At 43.8% G+C, this 21,432-nt stretch overlaps 1 protein-coding gene across 2 annotated transcripts in view; it reads right to left on the minus strand.

The window, feature by feature from the left end:
• ELAVL1 (ELAV like RNA binding protein 1) overlaps positions 1-15,156 on the minus strand; it is a 121,771-nt gene extending 106,615 nt beyond the window's left edge. For both annotated transcript variants that reach the window (XM_073594638.1, XM_073594631.1), the window contains exon 1: positions 15,003-15,156. The gene's annotated coding sequence lies outside the window, so the exon portion shown is untranslated. The remainder of the gene's footprint in view (positions 1-15,002) is intronic.
• Between the last annotated feature and the right edge of the window lie 6,276 nt (positions 15,157-21,432).

Below are 21,432 nucleotides of genomic sequence, written 5' to 3' on the forward strand. Positions count from 1 at the left end.
TTGAAAATTGAAAGAAAAAAAAAAAAAAAAAATTTTTCTTTTCTTTCTTCATTTTCACAAACAAATGAGCCGCAAAATACTCCCCATGCCTCTCAGCAAATAGCTTGGGGTGTCTACTTTCCAAAATGGGGTCATTTGAGGGGGGGGGGGGTTGGCCTTCAAAACTGATAGGTAGTGGGGAGTGAAATAAAAAATTTACGCCCGATAGCTGGTGCTTGGTTTTCGGGGCCCGTACTCGACTAGGCCCACACATGTGGTATCCCCCTGTACTCGGGAGAAGCAGCAGAATGTATTTTGGGGTGCAATTCCACATATAACCATGGCATGTGTGAGCAATATATCATTTAGTGACAACTATTTGCATTTTTTTTTTTCTTTGGTCATTATTCAATCACTTGGGACAATAAAATAAAATATTCAATGGGCTCAACATGCCTCTTAGCAATTTCCTTAGGGTGTCTACTTTCCAAAATGGGGTCATTTGGGGGTTTTGTACTGCCCTGCCATTTTAGCACCTCAAGAAATGAAAGGCAGTCAAACTAAAAGCTGCTAAAAGCTGCGTAAATTCCAGAAAATGTACCCTAGTATGTAGATGCTATAACTTTTGTGCAAACCAATAAATATACGCTTATTGACTTCTTTTTTACCAAAGAAATGTGGCTGAATACATTTTGGCCTAAATGTATGACTAAAATTGGGTTTATTGGATTTTTCTTATAACAAAAAGTAGAAAATATATTTTTTTAAAAATTTGTCTTTTTCTGTTTCTATCGCAAAAAATAAAAAAATTGCAGAGGCAATCAAATACCATCAAAAGAAAGCTCTATTTGTGGGGGAAAGAAAAAAGGACGCAAATTTCGTTTGGCTACAACATTGCATGACCGCGCAATTACCAGTTAAAGCAGCGCAGTGTCAAATTGTAAAAAGTACTCCGGTCATTGAGCTGCCAAATGGTCCGGGGCTGAAGTGGTTAAAGTGATGGGTTTACTTCCCATTAATATTTCAACAGAGGAATAATACCTACCATATTTTTTTATCCTGCTCAACTTTATCCCTACCTATCATATTGCATTCTACTGAATATAAAACAGATTAAAAATCTTACACAGTAAGTGGTAAGTTGATTCGTAGTAGCCGCAGTAGGTGTGCAGACTCCTGGAAGCTCAAAAAGATACTGTTTATCTCCAGAATCTACCAAAAACTAAAATCTTGGCACTCAGAGCTGACTAGGTTTCTTTTTTTCTCCCCTTCTCTGCAGGAATGAAAGGTGACGCAGTTCCTTCTGTACAACCAATGGACTTCCAAACAGAAATCACAAGCTTTCTTAGGCCAAACAAGTTTACCAATTATGAATTTTAATGTTTCTAACCCTGTCTCCAAACTAATGATTTTAACAATCTTCCACTGTAAAAAAAAAAAAAAAAAAAAAAAAAACACACCACCACACACACACTTCTGCCTTTAGAACCATCTTAACTGTAAAGGCCCCTCTTATGTACAAACCCAAAAGACCTTGGAGTGCTGCTAGTACCATCATCACACTACAGCATTAAACTTTAACCACTAAGACCAGGCCTTGTCTGGAACTTTTTGCTTGCAAGTTTAAAATTAGTATTCTTTGCTAGAAAATGACTTAGAGCATATATATATATATATATATATATATATATATATATATATATATATATATATATATATATATATATATATATATATATATATACACACACGTGAATATTTTTTTAAAGTAGGGACCCCAGAGAATAAAATGGCAATCATTGCAATATTTTATGTCACACCGTATTTGTGCAGCATTCTTACAAACACAATTTTCTGGGGGAAAAAAAAAAAAAAAAAAAAAGTAAAAAAGTTAGCCCCATTTTTTTGTAATGTGAAAGATATTAGGCCGAGTAAATAGATACCCAACATGTCATGCTTTAAAACTTTGCATGCTCGTGGAATGGCAGCAAACTAAGGTACTTAAAAATCTCCATAGGTGACGCTTTGAATTTTTTTTTTTTTTTTTTTTTACAGATTAGCTGTTTAGAGTTACAGAGGACGATCTAGTGCTAGATTGATCTCTCTCGTCTTAACGATCGCAGCGATACCTTACATGTGGTTTGAACATAGTTTAGATATGTGGGAGCGACTGACGTAGGTGTTCGCTTCTGCGCACGAAGGGATAGATCGCTTTAAATTTTTTATTTTACTTTTTATTTTTACACTGTCCCTTTAAATTTTGGTTTTGATCACCTTTATTCCCATTACAAAGGAATGTAAACATCACTTGTAATAGAAATAAGCATGACGGTCCTCTTTATTGCGAGATCTGGGGTGAAAAAGACTTCAGATCTCACATTTAAAAGCAAAAAATGAAAAAACAAACATCCCTTTAGGGCCGAAAGTGACGTCGCTCGGGTCTTCCAAGGGCATAGAGCCGAGGTGGGGGCTATCTTGCCCACACACTGATCGGACCGGCTCTGAGCTAACCGCCGCCTATCAAATTGATCCCGTGGCGAATCTGCCTCCAGGACCACTTTTATTAGACCCAGAATCGCCCACAGTACAAAAAAATACCAGGTTTATGGCTAGCTAGCTGCTGCCATAACCCTGGTATTTATTGTCAATGTAATGACGTAAATGTACTGTGGGCAGTCTTGAGTGATTTATTTTCCAGCAGCTACATAAAAATTATGTGCAGTAGAGGGTATGACTTGCACAAAAGGAGGACCTGTGCTAGGGAACTGACTCTTAAGTAGTTAGATTTTCTAGCAAGGCACATTGCAAGAGAATAAAAAATGCTTTTTAGCACAGTAGTGTCAGTGCTTATGTTGCAGAACATCCCTTACTTCCTTTCCAGTGAATCATGAAAAGATTGGCAGGATATACACCAATACTTTAACCACTTGCCACCCGTCATATAGCAATATGACATCGGCAAAGTGGTTGCGATATCCTGACTGGACGTCATATGACGTTGCCAGGATATCAAGCCACTGCACGCCCCCAGGGGGCGCGCATCACGGCGATTGTTGTTGCGGTGTGTCATTCTGACACACCGCAACTCCGATCTAGGTAAAGAGTCTCTGACAGACCCTTTACCACATGATGAGCCGTGTCCAATCACGGCTGATCAGGATGTAAACAGGAAGAGCCGTTGATCGGCTTTTCCTCACTCGCATCTGTCAGAGTAGAGAGCAGATCGGCTGCTCTCCTGACAGGGGGGGGGGGGGTGTGGTCTGTGCTGATTGATTATCAGCGCAGCAACCCCTTGGATGCCCACCCAGGATGCCGCCACTACCACCAGGGATGGCTACCACACTGGACCACCAGGCATGCCACCCTAGAACACCAGCGAAATGCCAATCTGTGCCCAGGCAGCTGCTAATCAGTGCCAAAGTAAAATGCCTGCCAGTGCCATCAGTGTCGCTTATCAGTGCAGCTTATCAGTACCTATCAGTGAAGGAGAAAAAAAACTTATTTACAAAATTTTATAACAAAAACAAAGAAAACCTTTTTTTTGTCTTCAAAATTTTCTGTCTTTTTTCATTTGTTTAGCAAAAAATACAAACCACAGAGGTGATCAAATACCACCAAGAGAAAGCTCTATTTGTGGGAACAAAATACATAATAATATAGTTTGGGTACAGTGTAGCATGACCACGCAATTGTCATTTAAAAAGTGACAGCGCTGAAAGCTGAAAATTGGCCTGGGCAGGAAAGTGTGAAAGTGCCCTGTATTGAAGTGGCTAAAACATGCAGTGCTCTTCATGTCAAGTAGATTGTTCTACATAAAAACCCTTAAAGTTCTTTTCACCGGTAGCTTATGGATACAGTGCTGTAGTAATCTACCTGTGGGTATACCACCGGCATGTTGACACGATGAAAAACTGAGGGGCGGGAAATCTACCCAGGCCCCTACCTTAGACTTCTGGAAGTCCATCGTTAATAAAATTATAGCATTGTACAAATCTACACATGAATCCAATACATTCTCTACTGCGATGCCCCCATGATTAGTGCTAACCTGCTTTTTATTATCCTAATAAATCTAGTATACTGTGGGAGAGTCGTTTCCTGTCATATGCTTGAAGCATACCAGAAGTATCGTGTGAGGCTATCTTACTCTTTGGTTGCCATTTACTTTATAAAGAAAAGGCCACGCTATACCTACTGATAAAATGTTTTACAGTGAAAAAAAATAGAAAAGTATAAAAATTGCAGCAGCTCAAATGTGAGATACACACATGTATAAATTGCAAAATGTAAAAGAGAAGCTGCACTTAGAAAAAGAGTTACCAGGTACCTTACTCTATTTTTAAATAGTCTTCCAGGGCAGCATCCGAGAGATAGGTTCCTCCTCCCTGAAAACAGGAAACACATTAGTCCACCATTATAAAATTTCACAGTCTTACCTGCGTGCCTCAGTTGCATTAAAGCACCGAAGGAAATCTCAGTAAGCTTGAAGCTCCCCCATTGTACCTGGTTTTTATCGTTTTAAGGGTGGGAACTAGTGCTGCCCTGGAAGACTTAGAAAAAGAGTTACCAGGTACCTAACTATGTTCTCGAATCGTCTTCCAGGGCAGTATCCGAGGGGATCAAACAATACTTACAAGGGTGGGGATAAAGACTGGAGCACCTTGCGACCAAATGCCTGGTCTTGGTCGGACAGCTGGTCTATACGATAGTGCTTTGCAAAGGTACTGAAGCTCGACCATGTCGCTGCCCTGCAGATCTGCGACCGGAGGTTGCCCAGGCTCTGGTTGTGTGTGCTCTGATCCTGACAGGAGGAGTGAGAGTTTGTGCCTCGTAGGCCATCTGTATGTCCAATCTTATCCATCTGCTGATGGTATTCTTAGATACCTGCTTCTCTTTGTTGACTCCTGCATAATGGACAAAAAGAGAGGTCGTTCTTCGCCAGTCCTTCGTTCTTTCGAGGTATGTCACAAGTGGGTTTCTTACATCTAGTTTGTTGTGTCTTTTTTTTGCTGTCCATAGTTTTTGGAAGCAAAGGGATGATGACATTTTGTTTTCTATGGAACGTTGAAGACACCTTGGGTAGGAAAGCCGTGTCTGGCGAGGGAATTATTTTGTCTAAATGTATTGGGCAGTATGGTTCCATCAGACAGGGCTTGGATTTTGCTCACTCTTCTGGCCCGATACCAGGGCCATAAGAAGTGCCTTTTTAAAGTGAGGTTTTTGTCTGGGCTATCTTCCATCGGTTCGAATGGAGGGGAGAGAAACCCTCTGAGTACCGTGGACATGTCCCAAGTTGGAGTTCTATTCATTTTAGCCGGTCTAGCTCTTTTAAGTGACATTAGGAATCGCTTTATCAGCGGATCCTCTGCGAGTCTGGTGTCCATGATTGAGGAGAGTGCTGCCACTTGTACCTTCAGCGTGCCTATGGAGATATTTTTGTCTGCCCTATCTTGCAGGAATTCCAGAACTGTTGGGGATTGATTTGTTTTTGTTACAGGAGACAAACTTTTCCTCACTTTCTCATAGATTGCCTTAGTTACTGGCTTTCTGCTGTCTAGGATGGTATTGATCACCTTGTCTGACAGTCCTTTATTCTGAAGTCTTATCCTTTCAGTAACCAAGCCGAAAGCTTCAGGATTCTGTGGTTCGGATGGTTGACCGGGCCTTGTGATAAAAGATCCAGCCGGTCCGTCAATGTCAGATGAGGTTGGATGCTGAGGTTCTTCAAGTGGCTGAACCATGCCCTTTGGGGCCAGTGTGGTGCTATTAGTATCACCCTTGCTCTCTCTGTCTTTATTTTTTTGAATCACTCGTAGTATTATGGCAGTTGGTGGGAATGCATAACACAGTTGCCATCTCCAGTTTTGGCTGAAAGCATCTACTCCACTGTTGCCATCTGTGGAATCTAGTGAGAAGAATGTTGGCGATTTTGTGTTCGCTTTGGAGGCGAACAGATCTACCTGGGGTACCCCCCTCGTCAGGGTGATTTGTGCGAAGGTCGATTGGTTCAGTGACCACAAAACAGGGACCATAAAACAGTGGCCTCTTTTATGGTCTTCCGGCTCAGGAAGTCTGCCAGTGTATTGATTGTCCCTTTCAGGTGGATGCCCAATATAGACCTTATGTTTGGTTCTGCCCATAGCAGGATAGTTTCTGTCAGTCTCATCAAGCTTTGGGACTTTATCCCTCCCTGCCTGTTTAGGTATGCCAGTGTCGTGGTGTTGTCAGATTGTATCCTTACGTCTCTCCCCCATATTGCTGGTTTAAATGCTTTTAATGCTTCCTCCACAGCTTTTAGCTCTCTCATATTTGAGGAGGCTTGGGACCATCTGGGAGCTCCATTTTCCCTGTGTGCAAAGGCCCTCCGTGTGTGCCCCCCAGCCTAGGGAGCTGGCATCGGTGGTGATCCTGACGGGTCGGATTGAGTCCGTTTGGGCCCTTCGATGTATCGAAGCGGATGGAGCCACCACTGGAGTGTTTGTTTGACCATGGTCGGAACTGGAATGGACTTGGATGAGTGGTTGCCTTCCCACTGGGACAGAATTTTGCAGTGGTCTCATGTGGATCTGCACCCATGTGATGGCCGGTATTGAAGCCGTCATCAGCCCTAGTACTGCCATTTCCTGTCTGATTGCAATGGCGTGGGTTCCTTTTAGAGAGTTTACTGCCTGCGTTATCTTTCTGCTCTTTTCTTCTGTTAGAAAGATCCTGGTTAGTCTGGAGTCTAGTACATAGCCCAAATACACCACTCTCTGGTTTGGGGTCATCTGATTTTTCTGCATTCACTATCCACCCTGGGTTTTGCAGATGGGACATACTTGTGCACAAGATTGACCTCTAAGGTCTCTGCTGAGTCTGCAAAGAACAGTAGATAGTCTAGGTATGGTATGATGCCAATGCCTTGTTGTCTTAGACCTTTTAGTGCTTCTGCCATTATCTTTGAGAAGATTCTGGGTGCCAAAGAGATGCCGAAAGGGAGAGCTGTATATTGCAGGTGCAGAGTGGTTGCTGGCCCTTGTATTGCGAACCTCAGAAATTTGAGGATCCTCCTTTATGGGGACATGTAGGTAAGCAACCTGTAGGTCTATTGTCGCCATAAATGACTCCCAAGATAGGATGTTTCTGACCGAGTAAATAGTCTCCATTCTGAATTTTTTGTATTTTATTCCTCTGTTGAGTGGCTTGAGGTTTAGTAGGAGTCTTAGTTTGCCTGACGGTTTTTTTTCTTTGCAAAAATATGGGAGTAAAACCCTCTTGGTTCCTCTTCTTGAGGTACATGGCAAATCACTTTCTGATCTAGTAGATGCTCCAGTGACTCTAAAAAGGCCTTGGCTCGATCTTCGTCTTTTGGTAGCTTGGTTACTAGGTACTTGGTTGGGGGGCGGGTGGAAAATGTTATTGTGTAGCCATCTGTTATGGTGCGTATGATGAATTTGTTTCTTGTTGCTTCCATGCATTGGTGGGAAAAAGCTGCAAGTCTGCCCTCACCTGATGACAGTCACTGTTTTTTGGGTTAGGAGGCTTGAGGATGAATTCACCCTGGCCTTTTTTGTTTTGTTTTGTTGTCCCCAGCGCTTCTTTGCTCCCAGCTTGTTGAATTTTTTAATCTGCCGAAAGGGCGCTTTCCCTTGTTTCTTTTTAGTTTGGGGAAAGCCCTTGTTCTTTGCTGCGGTTCTGTCTAGTACTGTTTCTAGTTCAAGCCTGAACAGTAGGTCTCCAGTGAACAGAATTCCGCACAGTCTGTTCTTAGAGGAGATATCATCTTCCCAAGATTTCAGCCAGAGGGCTCTTCAGGCTGAGTTGAGTAGCGCTGTGGCTCTTGAAGATATCCTGACAGTTTCAGCTGAGGCATCTGCTAGAAAAGCTGCCGCTCTAGTCAGTGTAGGGATGGTTTTTTATTAATTCTTCCCTAGATGTGTCATTTTCCAGTAGTTCCTGAAGCTGGGTTAACCAGATTAGCAGGGTGCGGGCTGTGCAGGTGGAAGCTATTGCTGGATTCAGATTCACAGCCCCCGCTTCCCAGGCCCTCTTTAAAAGGGCTTCTATTTTCTTATCCATGGGGTCGCTGAAGGTACCCGCGTCATCGAAGGCTAAATCAGTTTTATTTGCGATTCTTGCCAGGGAGGCATCCACTTTTGTTGTCTGTCTCTGCAAATGGATATCTGCGCTTGACCGCAGCTGGTATGAAGAGTTTTTTCTCTGGGTCTTCCCACTCTTTTTTGACAATGTCTTTCAGAGTTTGGTGTACAGGAAATGTTCTAGGTTTCCTGGGTTGTAGCCCTTTATACATTTTGTGTAGTGTGAGCTCTGCAGCTTTTTGCTCTTTAATACCTAGCGTGTTGGCTATGTCTTTTAGAAGGTTATACGTGTCTTCTGCTCTATTTCTTTTTTGAAAGAGCTGAGCAGATCTTTGGAGGTAACTTTGCGATTCTTTGGCCACCATTTTGTCTATGCATTTTTTGGCATAGAGGTTTTTTCTATTCAGGTGAAAACCAGTGGCTGCACGAAGCACATGCTTTGCTGCCTTTGCCTTACTTTCCTCTGGGGTCTTTGCCTGAAATCAAGCACAAAAAGGGTCCCCGTGAGGTAAGCGGTAGAAAGAAAAAAAACTGCCTGTAAGTGGGCAGTTTTGTAGTGAGGCTAAGACAGGGGTGAACCCTGGAGTACACTGGTTTACCTTGGAGCTGTCCTGGCTTGCAGGATCTGCAGGGCGGAAAAGCGTCAGCCACCAGGATCCTCTGCTTAGAGGAGCCTTTTTAACTGCCTAAGCTCCGGCCCCAGCTGACCCTGTGCAGGTTGGTGGATGTACCTGCACATACCGCTGTTGCTGGTGTCCTCCTTCCTGAGCTTCCATTAAGGAGGGGGACTCTGCTGCTACTTTTTTTTAATTTTTTTGAAATTCCCACCTTTCTGAACTGACCTTCTGGCCCCACGGAAAAATGGACGCCAACAGGAACCGTGTGACCATAAGTGACGTTTTCCGGCGTTAGCGTCATCTTGGTACACTCCATGGAGCCTCCACGGGAAAGGAGCCGGCTCTGCAGGGTACGGAGGATGCCAATCGCAGCGTTGAGGCAATCGGGCGGGCTGATGGACAGCTGTAAGAGACACAGAGTGGAAAACTGACACCTACCCACGCGGAGAGAGGTATCCACCACATTGTGATCACAGGGCCCAGATCGAAGCAGAAGCAGCAGGTCCCACCAGCATGAAAACAAAACGGTATGGGGGAAAAAATAGCAGTGCATCTGTATAAGTTTGGGGGAATGATTGCAGACCCCTCTATAGGGGTGAAATCTCAGGCAGAGCAAGTTTGCTCAATATTGCTGCTCCTGCTCACCCTCCCAAGGCCCCGCTGGGCTGAATGGGATGCTGGCAGGGGGTCTCCTGCAAGTAGCACAGAGACAAAATAAAATAACAAACGTTTCTTGCAGCTCCTGTAGGTCCGGAGGAAACACAAACAACTGAGGCACGCAGGTAAGACTGTGAAGTTTATAATGGTTGACCTGTTCCTGTTTCAGGGAGGAGGAGCCTATCTCTCTGATTCTGCCCTGGAAGACGATTCCAGAAAATAAAATAAAGTGAGCAAGGGATTGTGGTACAAAAGAAAAACCACAGTCTGTATACCACTAAAGATAATGAATAATAAACAGTGCTCAAGGGATCATAGAAAATAATCCAATTGTTGCATGCAAATGAAGTGAACTCTTGACAAAAACACCACCAGCAGATGTGCACCTCCACCACATGAATTACGCGCTTACCGAAAAGGCAAGCTTGACAAGCCTGTAATGTTGATCAATATCCGGACCTGTATCCAACAATAGCTCACAAGAGTTGCGCAAAAGGTGAACCAGGTAAGCTCAAATCATCGGACATTCAAGATTTAGCATTGACCATGTACCAAGGAAAATGAAGAACTCGCCATAGTATAAATTGGACTATTTAGGATTTATCAAAAATAAAATATTGCACTTACAAGAGATGAAGATAAAAACTTCCATAAAAGATTGCCGGCCGGCTTGCAGACACCCGTCCGCTCCCAAGGTACACCGCAATGACATCAGCACGTCAACCTCATTTTATATGCCCCTAATAAGCGCATGATCCAATCCAATGTTGGGAAAATATCCTACAGACATGCGCTGTGCAATCAATGGATGAGTCCAGTAGCAACGAACTCTGGTCCCCACACACACACACACAATTTCCGACGTCTTTTCAGCCTCATCATTATAGCAACACCAGGAGTATTTCCTCACATATGCTCATTATGGGATCCATAGTAAAAGCATCTTAATTGAGGTAGATACAAGTACACTGCTGCTACTCACAGAATGGCTGAAATAGTTAAGACAGATTTTTTGTGCTTTGGGAGGGTCTTATGATGTTATCCTAAATAAACGCTCTAAGATGCGAACGCAGCTAAACGTGGCATGCATGTTTTCAGGCTGTCCAAAAAATTGTTCAGAAGAGGTTGCCTCAGGTCTCATGTACACTGACGCTCAAAAAAGCTGCTTCAACAGCCACTTCAGCTTTTTTTTCTGCCTGTAAACTCCCCTCCACTTTAGCCTGTGTGTCCAGCACAAAGCATTTTCAGGAGTATAGTGGCAGAGTAGTTTAGAAACAGAAAATAAAACACCATTTGTGCGTTCGAGGGGAAGCTTTTGAGAAAAAAAAAAAAAAGCTCAAAAGCTCCGTGATGCGCATTAACGCTTATGCTTTCCTATGTTTATGCATTCTAATGGCCAGAATTTTGCCCAATAGAATGTATTAACGCAAGAGGTGTGAACGTACATTAACGCCCTTGCAAAACGCATTTGCTGCTGCTTAACTCCAGCAGGAGTGAAAAGCATCAATAGCATACAGTGTACATGAGGCTTAAGACATGATGCCAAATATACTGAAAAATAGTTTTTGGGTTCAGATACACTTTAATCACATGACTTCCATAAGATTTACCCCCCCCCCCCCATGACCAAGCCATTTTTGGAGATATGCCACTGCGTTTTTTTTAACTGATAATTGTGTGGTCACGTAAGTTACAGCGTCTACAAACTTTAGAATATTTTTATGGAATTTTTTTTTTTTTAACTAGTAATGGCGGCAATCGGCAACTTATAGTGGGACTGCGATCTTGCGGCCGACAAATTGTACAGACACTTTTTGGGGACCAATGACACTAATACAGTGATCAGTGCTAAAAATATGCACGGTCACTGTACTAATGACACTGGCTGGAAAAACATCATCAGGGGCAATCAAAGTGTTAACTGTGCGCCTAGCCAGTGTTTACATACTGTGTGGGAGGTTTTTTTTACTAGAAGGCATGGAAAAAAAAAAAAAAAAAAACACATTATAAATGCCCTTTTCTCTTTTTTTTTTATAAGTGATCACATGCCCTCTGTTCTCAGCTGCATAAGAGCTGGGGGAGGAGAGGCAACAGCACACTAAGCTTCCCAGTGAATGGCTGCGCAGTTGGGGCATGTCAGGACAAGTCTGATCACTGAGTTTCCAGCATAGCTAGAGAATGACCACGGGGTGTCCTCTACTGCTTAGTGTGGTCAGTAAATAGGAAAGCAAGGGGACACCAGGGATTCCACATAAAGTAAGCAATACAAAGAACAGGATATTTTCTCATTACATTGTACAGCAGGCACATATCAGGAATATGACGTGTTGGGGTAACAAATGCTTTATCATTGACTATTTTTAATCCTTATGCTGTTTGCAAATAGATAAGAAAAGTAAATATAAAATACTTTCCCATCTCTCTTCAATTACTTCCTGGTTTCCAGGCATAGGGAAATGATGTCATATATCCCAGCGGTCTTCAGGAGGGGCTCTCGGCTAAGCACACCTCTCCTGTCTGCATGCTTGAGCTATGGGCAGCTGGATTCCAGGAAGTAAATGCTAAACTCATCTACTCTTACTCAAGATTGTCATGAGTAGAAATGTGTGGCTGCAAGAAAAGTCCATACATGTCCACTGTGGTTGAGGTTTCTGTGTTGAGAGCATGCTCACTTCCAGCACAATGAGCGAGCTGTCAGAAAGACAAAATTCATGCTCTAGTTATGATCGGGAAATGGAGGGATGGACTCCAGATCATGCGACAGCCAATCACAGTGGTCGCGTGATAGGGAAGTCCCTCCCACCCCAAGACTCAGGGCTGCAACAACCCTAAAATTATATATTATAAATTAAGGAGGAGCTCAGGCGTGTTCGCAACTCCACGTGCCCGCCAGGTAGCCAACACTTCGCAACGCTAATCACGAGCAGTGAGACATTTCCCGATCCGTGGCTTCACAGATCGGGAAATGTCTCACTATCTGTGATTAGCGCTGCAGAGTGTCAGCTTCCTGGCGGGGGTGGGCATGTGGAGTCAACATGCCTGAGCTTATCCTTAACCACCTAAGGACCGAGCCTCTTTCTGAGATTTGTTGTTTGCAAGTTAAAGGGGAGCTCCACCTTAAACAAAAAATATTAAAAGCCAGCAGCTACAAATACCGCAGCTGCTGACTTTTAATAAATGGACACTTACGTGTCCCAGGGTCCAGCGATGTCGGCAGCCGAAGCCGATCGATCGCTCGTCTCTCGGCTGCCCCCACCGCCATCCTCAGCGAGTCGCGCTGTGCGTCTACACTGGTCCCCGTTGTGTTGTGGGAACTGTGTGTTTCCCACAACACAACAGGGGAGGGGGGCGGGCATTTGCGGCTAGCTATTCCCGGAAGTGGGTGCAGATACCTGTATTATACAGGTATCTGCACCCCCCTCCCCCCTGAAAAGTGCCAATTGAGGCACCGGAGGGGGGAAGAAATCCGATGAGCAGAAGTTCCACTTTAGGGTGGAACTCCACTTTAAACAGTTTTTTTTTTTTTTGCTAGAAAAATTACTTAGAACCCCCAGACATTATACATTTTTTTTCTAATACCCTAGAGAATAAAATGGCGGTCGTTGCAATACTTTGTCACGCCGTATTTGGGCAGTGGTCTTACAAGCGCACTTTTTTTTGGAAAAAAATACTTTTTTGAATTAAAAAATAACAGTAAAGTTAGCCCAATTTTTTTTTTTTATATTGTGAAAGATAATGTTAGGCTGAGTAAATTGATACCAAACATGTCACGCTTCAAAATTGCGGCCGCTCGTGGAATGGCGACAAACTTTTACCCTTAAAAATCTCCATAGGCGACGTTTAAAAAAAAATTCTACAGGTTGCATGTTTTGAGTTACAGAGGAGGTCTAGGGCTAGAATTATTGCTCTCGCTCTACCAATCGTTTTCATATGCGAGCGCTACTCACATATGTGTTTGCTTCTGCACGCAAGCTCGGCGGGACGGAACGCCTTTAAATTTTTTTTTTTTTTTCTTATTTTACCTTTTCATTTTTACACTGTTCTTTAAAGAAAAAAAATTGTGTCACTAATAATAATAATGTAAACATCCCTTGTAATAGAAAAAAAGCATGACATGACCTCTTAAATATGAGATCTGGGGTCAAAAAGACCTCAGATCTCATATTTACACTAAAATGCAACAAAAGAAAAAATATTTTATCATTTGAAAAAAAAAAAAAAAAAATGGCCCTTTAAAAGCTATGGGCGGAAGTGACGTTTTGACGTCGCTTCCACCATGCAATGACATGGAGACGGGTGGGGGCCATCTTCCCCTTACTCGACTCCATACTACACACGGAAGAGAACCCAATCACCTCCGCCGCTGCCTCCAGTAAGCAGCAAGAGGGTGCGCCCTCTTTCCCACCGCCAATAAAAGTGATCTCACAGCGAATCCGACACAGAGACCACTATTATCGGAAACTGGACCGCCCGCTGAAGAAGATACCGTGGGTTATGGCAGCTAGCTGCTGCCAAAACAAAGATATCCCTCTTCAAACAGCCGCTGTATATCGGCGTGCGGCGGTCCAGAAGTGGCTAATTATATATTTTTTTAACCCTTTCCCCGTCCACCCTGGAATCCCCTTAAGATGATCTTAACGCCCAGAGGGGCTGGAAGAATCTGCGATCATGTGACCATGGTGATTGCCCGTCACATGATCCGAAGTCGGTCCTGCTTGTCTATCGATGTTTTCTCAGAACCGAGAGCCATTTTTGTCAGCTCAGTCTTCGCTCCCAGCACATAAACATAGCCTGCCCAGCGGTGCATATATGCACGGTGTGTGTGCATTAAAGCCCAGATTTTTTTCTGCCACAGATATGGGTTACTGGGGCGTAAAGGGGTTAAGAATCTTGGTATGCTATGCGTATTTCTTCCAGATCTCTGCAGTAATCCAGCATGAAACTCATTTACTTTGCCTCTATGCAGCAGTTTCTGTAATGAAGGCCGCAAATTTCTGCTCCCTCCCCTTGTGCAGAGCAACTGGTCTTGGGTCAATCACTCCGTAGTTGGTGGACCTGAAGGGTGGATCACACCCAGAGGGCTATTTGAAGCACAGTAATGTTATTGCTACTTTTACAAGGCAAACACACAAAGCCGTTTTATATACTTTGTGGCTATTATTACAGCTTGCACAACCCGAGGAGCTCATATGGCTGAGTGAGGCCATATTCTAAATATATATTGAAAAAAAAAAAAAAAAAATCACTAGTATTAACTCACACTACATCAGCCAGTTTCGCGTGATGTATAAAAACAGTGGCATAAGGATTCTATAGCAAAGCATTGCACATCGCCTTAAAATAACATAGCGATGTTAATTAAACGCAAGTCTACGGGTAAACCTTCACGTTTTCAACACATCGGTTGATAAATATACGCTTCCCAAAGCTCCCCACACCATCCTCATCGTCATCTCGTTTGCTTCAATCCCTCTTCCAAAGGATTGAAGATTTTAGTAAAAAAAAAAATGACGCCTCGTCGTAACGTTTTTAACAGGCCGCAGTGCAGCCTCTAGCAAACGGCCTAGCGTGGATGAGGGCGTGAAGCGAGGTCTTCAGTCCTTTCCAGCTCTGCTCCGTGCCATCACCCGGGAATTACCACACACAAACACAAACACAAACGAAATCTTACCCGCGCGAGCGTTCCACTCTGATGAGGCAAAAGAGCGGCGCAGAACAGAGACAATCGTTTCCAGCAAAAAACGAGCGACAAACCTGACGTCACACGAGATGAAAAAAACTAGAAAAAAGAAATATGGCGGAAAGGGGTGCGCATGCGTAGATCTTCTAAGTGTCTCTGATTGGTGAAAGACCTCACTAATCGCTTACCGTTGCCTGGCCACGATGCTGGAAGGTTCCGCTCTTTGTTACCACTTCCGGCTCATGGTAGGAGTGCACGTGAGAATTCGCGGGGGATTTCTGCGTCCGCGATTCCATTTTCTGTGTTGTATTTTGTGATGGAAGCTTAATAAAAGGCAATTCGTTTGAATATGGTTTGGTGTTCATCTAGAAGACTAATTAGGACAGTGAGCAGAGTGTAAATCGTGGGCTCACGTTAATCAAGTCCAATGTAATCGTTTAGTAAAATGTACTGCAAGTTTTTAACCACCATACCAACCAGGCCAATCCTGACATTTCTCATCTACATGTAAAATTCATCATTTTTTTGCTAGAAAATTAGATAGAACCCCCAAACATTATATATGTTTTTCTTAGTAGAGACCCTAGAGAATACAATGGCGGTCGTTGCGACTTTTTGTCTTGCACAGTATTTACGCAGAAATTTTTCAAATGTGTTTTTTTGTGGAAAAAACAGTTCTACGCTTTAAAAAACAAAACAGTAAAGTTAGCCCAATTTTTTTGCATAATGTGAAAGATGATGTTACGCAGAGTAAATAGATACCTAACATGTCATGCTTCAAAATTGCACACGCTCGTGGAATGGCGCCAAACTTCGGTACTTAAAAATCCCCATATGCAACGCTTTCAAATTTTTTACTGGTTACATGTTTTGAGTTACAGAGGAGGTCTGGGGCTAGAATTATTTCTCTCGCTCTAACGTTCTCAGCGACACCTCACATGTGTGGTTTGAACACAGTTTTCATATATGGGCATGACTTACATATGCGTTTGCTTCTGTGCGCGAGCACACGGGGACAGAGCCACTTTAAAAAAAAAATTTAAAATTTTTTTTTTATTGTTAATTTTACTTTTATTTTTTTAAAGTGTCAAACTAAAAAATGTAAATAGAAATTTGATCACTTTTATTCCTATTACAAAGAATGTAAACATCCCTTGTAATAGGAATATGGCATGATCGGTGCTCTTTACAGTGAGATATGGGGTCAATAAGACCCCACATCTCACCTTTAGGCTGGGAAGCCTGAAATCTAAAAAAAAAAAAAAAAAAAAAAAAACGATCTCAGCTCCCCAGCGAGGCGGCGCCGTTTTTTTTTAATGCAGAGGCCGGGTGTGACATCATAATAGAGACTCCTGCGACCATCTGGTCTGCCGGAAATCTCTATGGTAAACATCCGGGACCGGCAGTGGATCCATTCTCCGACTCACCGAACGCAGCGGTGAGTCGGTACAAGCACCAGAGGGCGGCAGGGGGGGGGGGGTATGTGACCTCTTACTGCCCGTAAGAACGATCAAGCGGCTGACCAGCCAATATGATCGTTCTTATGGTGCAGGGAATTGCCGGCTGGAAAAGCCGATATCTGAATGATGCCTGTAGCTGCAGGCATCATTCAGATATACCCCCACCAAGGCCGGGACATCATATGACGGCCAGCCGTCGGCAAGTGGTTAATGTGCAAGTAAGTTTGTAAAAATATGCAAAAGGACATGCTTTTGACGTGTAACATAATTTAAAGTGATACCAAAGCTACAAATTATTTTTTTTTAGAAATAACAAACATGGTTTGTTATTTATGGGCGGCACAGTGATGTAGTGGTTAGCACTTTCGCCTAGCAGTAAGAAGGGTTGCTGGTTCGAATCCCAACCATGATACTACCTGCCTGGAGTTTGCATGTTCTCCCTGTTCTTGCATGGGTTTCCTCCGGGTACTTCGGTTTCCTCCCACACTCCAAAGACATGAATGTGAGTTAGGGACCTTAGATCGTGAGCTCCTTGAGGGTAGGGACTGATGTGAATGTACAATGTATATGTAAAGCGCTGCGTAAATTGACAGCGCTATATAAGTACCTGAACTAATTAAAAAAATAAAATATTGGTATACTTAACCATTGTACAGGGAAGCTCCACTCGTCTCCTCTTCTTCTGGGATCCCCCATCAGTGCTTCTGGCTCCTCCTTTGCTGAGTGCCCCCATAGCAAGCCGATTGCTCCTGAGCTCCTGATTGCTGTGTGTGGCTGTTATTGACAGCAGCGGGGCCTAATGGCTCCCACCACTGTGTCTCAGCCAATGAGGAGGTGGATAGCAGTGGCTCTCGTGCACATTGCTGGTTTGGGATCGGTCTTAGGTAAGTATTAGGGTGAGTTTGGGGGGGATGCTGCACACAGAAGGATTTTTACCTTCATGCATAGCAGGGGTCTCCAAACTTTTCAAGCAAAGGGCTAGTTTATTGTGCTTTAGACTTTAGGAGGGCTGTATTGTGGCCAGTGGGGGCAGAAAATGTCCCGGGCCCAGCATCAGGTAGACTAAATATGGCCTCAGGATTGGTAGTCAGGAGGAGGAGGATTAGTGCCCCTATTAGTAGGAGGAATAGCATCCCATCAGTGGAAGAAATGGTGCCCCCTTGTTGGTGTCAGTGGGAGGAATAGTGCCCCAACGGCCAGATAAAGGCTAGCAAAGGGCCACATCTGGCCCTCGGGTTGCAGTTTGGAGACCCCTGATGCATGAAGGTAAAAATCCTTCAGCGTTTAGAACCACTTTAACCTTTCTAGTATGGGGCAAATTCTGACACTTCTCACATATGTAAAAATCTACTTATTTTTCTTACAAAAAAAAAAAAAATTTAAAGCCAAATTATATATACAGTATCTTACAAAAGTGAGTACACCCCTCACATTTTTGTGAATATTTTCTTATATCTTTTCATGTGACAACACTGAAGAAACGACACTTTGCTACAATGTAAAGTAGTGAGTGTACAGCTTGTATAACAGTGTAAATTTGCTGTCCACTCAAAATAACACAACACACAGCCATTAATGTCTAAACCTCTGGCAACAAAAGTGAGTACACCCCTAAGTGGAAATGTCCAAACTGGGCCCAAAGTGTCAATATTTTGTGTGGCCACCATTATTTCCCAGCACTGCCTTAACCCTCTTGGGCATGGAGTTCACCAGAGCTTCACAGGTTGCCACTGGAGTCCTCTTCCACTCCTCCATGGTGATATTACCGAGATGGTGGATGTTAGAGACCTTGCGCTCCTCCATCTTCCATTTGAGGATGCCCCACAAATGCTCAATAAGGTTTAGGTCTGGAGACATGCTTGGCCAGTCCATCATCTTTACCCTCAGCTTCTTTAGCAAGGCAGTGGTCGTCTTGGAGGTGTGTTTGGGGTCGTTATGTTGGAATACTGCCCCGCGACCCAGTCTCTGAAGGGAGGGGATCATGCTCTGCTTCAGCATGTCACAGTACATGTTGGCATTCATGGTTCCCTCAATGAACTGTAGCTCCCCAATGCTGGCGGCACTCATGCAGCCCCAGACAATGACACTCCCACCACCATGCTTGACTGTAGGCAAGACACACTTGTCTTTGTACTCCTCACCTGATTGCCATCACACACACTTAACACCATCTGAACCAAATAAGTTTATCTTGGTCTCATCAGACCACAGACATGGTTCCAGTAATCCATGTCTTTAGTCTGCTTGTCTTTCTTGTGTATCATCTTTAGAAGAGGCTTCCTTCTAGGATGACAGCTATGCAGACCAACTTGATGCAGTGTGCGGCGTATGGTCTGAGCATTCACAGGCTGACCCCCCCACCCCTTCAACCTCTGCAGCAATGCTGGCAGCATTCATACGTCTATTTCCCAAAGACAACTTCTGGATATGACGCTGAGCACGTGCACTCAACTTCTTTGGTTGACCATGATGAGGCCTGTTCTGAGTGGAACCTGGCCTGTGAAACCACTGTATGGTCTTGGCCACCATGCTGCAGTTCAGTTTTAGACCCCTTTCACACTGGGACACTTTGCAGGCGATGTAACGCTAAAAATAGCGCCTGCAAAGCGCCCTGAAAGATCCGCTGCTGTCTCTCCAATGTGAAAGCCCCGAGGGCTTTAACACTGGAGCGGTGCGCTAGGACAGTAAAAAAAGTCCCGCAAGCTGCATCTTTGCAGCGCTGTAGGAGCAGTGGTTTTAACCCTTTCTCGGCCATTAGCGGGGGGGAAAGGCGCCCCACTAGTGGCCGAATAGCGCAGCGAAATTGACAGTAAAGCACCGCTAAAAATAGCGGCGCTTTACCACCGACGCACCCATCGCCCCAGTGTGAAGGTAGCCTTAGGGTCTTGGCAAATTTCTTATAGCCTAGGCCATCTTTATGTAGAGCAACACATCTTTTTTTCAGATCCCCTGAGAGTTCTTTGCCATGAGGCACCATGTTGAACTTCCAGTGACCAGTATGAGAGAGTGAGAGCGATAACACCAAATTTAACACACCTGCTCCCCATTAACTCCTGAGACCTTGTAACTCCTGAGTCACATGACACCGGTGAGGGAAAATGGCTAATTGGGCCCAATTTGGACATTTTCACTTAGGGGTGTACTCACTTTTGTTGCCAGCGGTTTAGACATTAATGGCTGTGTGTTGAGTTATTTTGAGGGGACAGCAAATTTACACTGTTAGACAAGATGTACACTCACTACTTTACATTGTAGCAAAGTGTCATTTCTTCAGTGTTGTCATAGGGCTCGGGAATAAATCGATTTGAATCGAGTTGAGAGGTCAAATCGATTCAAATTTTCAGCAAATCGATTTTTTAGATTTTTCTTTTTTTCACCGGCGCTGACTCCACGCCGGTCCTGAGGAGCTGCGGGCAGGAGTTTTTAGGCGAGGCCGCGGCTTCGGCCTAGTCCGCAAGGCTGGATGCCGCGGACTAGACCGAAGCCGCGGCCTCACCTAAAAACTCCTGGCCGCAGCTCCTCAGGACCGGCGCGGTGTCCATCAAAAAAAAAAACTTGATTCAAATCGTGAATCGCGTTTTAAAAAAAAAAAAAAAATCGCAGATTATATCTTTTCACATGAAAAGATATAATAAAATATATACAAAAACGTGAAGGGTGTGCTCACTTTTGTGAGATACTGTGTATATATGTACAGTATATATATATATATATATATATATATATATATATATATATATATATATATATATATATATGAGCTGCATGATTAAATCACGGAGAATCATTATCGCGATTCTCTGCCCGCCACGATTGCACCTCCGGAGTTGAACGATTCTGACCATTCAGCAAATTGTCAGTTTAAAAGCGCGTGCCATGCAGTGATCGATGGTGTCCCCGGGATGTTGCCTGTTTCGGAGCGGAGGGGAAGCCATCGGAGCCAGCGTGAAACGTCTGACTTCAGCAAAGAAGAATATGATTGGTCGGTAAGTATGTTTCTTCTTCCCAGAGGTCTCAGGGACAGCGCACCAGCATAAGCGTGACTGCAGCACTGAGTGGCACTAGCGAAATGTGAGCTGCCTGCTGTAACGAAACGTCCCACACTCCGCTTGAGTACTTTCGTCATCTACAGCTTCCTCCCAGTCTGAACATAGATATCAGATATTCCAACCGCTCACAAGCATAAAACAAGACCATACTTGTTTATTTGCTGAACATGGACTCTTTTAATAGAACCAAAATACAAGTCTTATATACAGTTAAAGAGGAGGAGGTTCCTACCTTCTGCTCATATTACTCCGACAATACAAATGTAACCAGAAACAGAATTAACATGAGATAATTAACTATTCCCTTAAAGCAGCCGATGTGACTCCGTGCGCTCCTGAGCATTGTTGTGATTAATCAGGATTTCACTACAGGTCAGATTTGTTGTCACAGAGCTTCACACAGTAGATTATACATTATCATAAACATCAACACAGAACTCCTTCATACAATAGCAAGGTTAATTAGCACAAAAAAACAATGGGTGAAATACTCTTAGAAGCTGTGGCAAGCTGTGGCAGCCAGACTCATTTACATTATAGAAGACAACAGACAGGTGGCTGGAGTTGATGACATTAGCATCTAACAGTATGTGTCCCAACAGTATGAATCAGTCACTATTTTTAATATGGCATATACAGGGTTCCCAGAGTCTGTGTGTCTTGGGGGGATATGGACCCAAATCCAAATCCAAAAACACCACCTCAAGGGTCCCCAGGCATACAGCTAACAAAGAGCACCGTTCCCCCAAATGCCAGGGCCCATGATCGGTATGCAAAAGGTTAGCATTCAGTCCCCTCCAAAAGCCTCTGTCCTGGCTAGGTCTGTCACATTTCTCCCCCATCCAAGGTTGACCAACAAGGTCCCAGACCTCCACCTGGTCTGGACATGCATTAGTCGAGCAAAGTGAACTC

The sequence above is a fragment of the Aquarana catesbeiana genome, linkage group LG01 (genome assembly GCF_042186555.1).
Source record: "Aquarana catesbeiana isolate 2022-GZ linkage group LG01, ASM4218655v1, whole genome shotgun sequence".
NCBI classification, from domain to species: domain Eukaryota; kingdom Metazoa; phylum Chordata; class Amphibia; order Anura; family Ranidae; genus Aquarana; species Aquarana catesbeiana.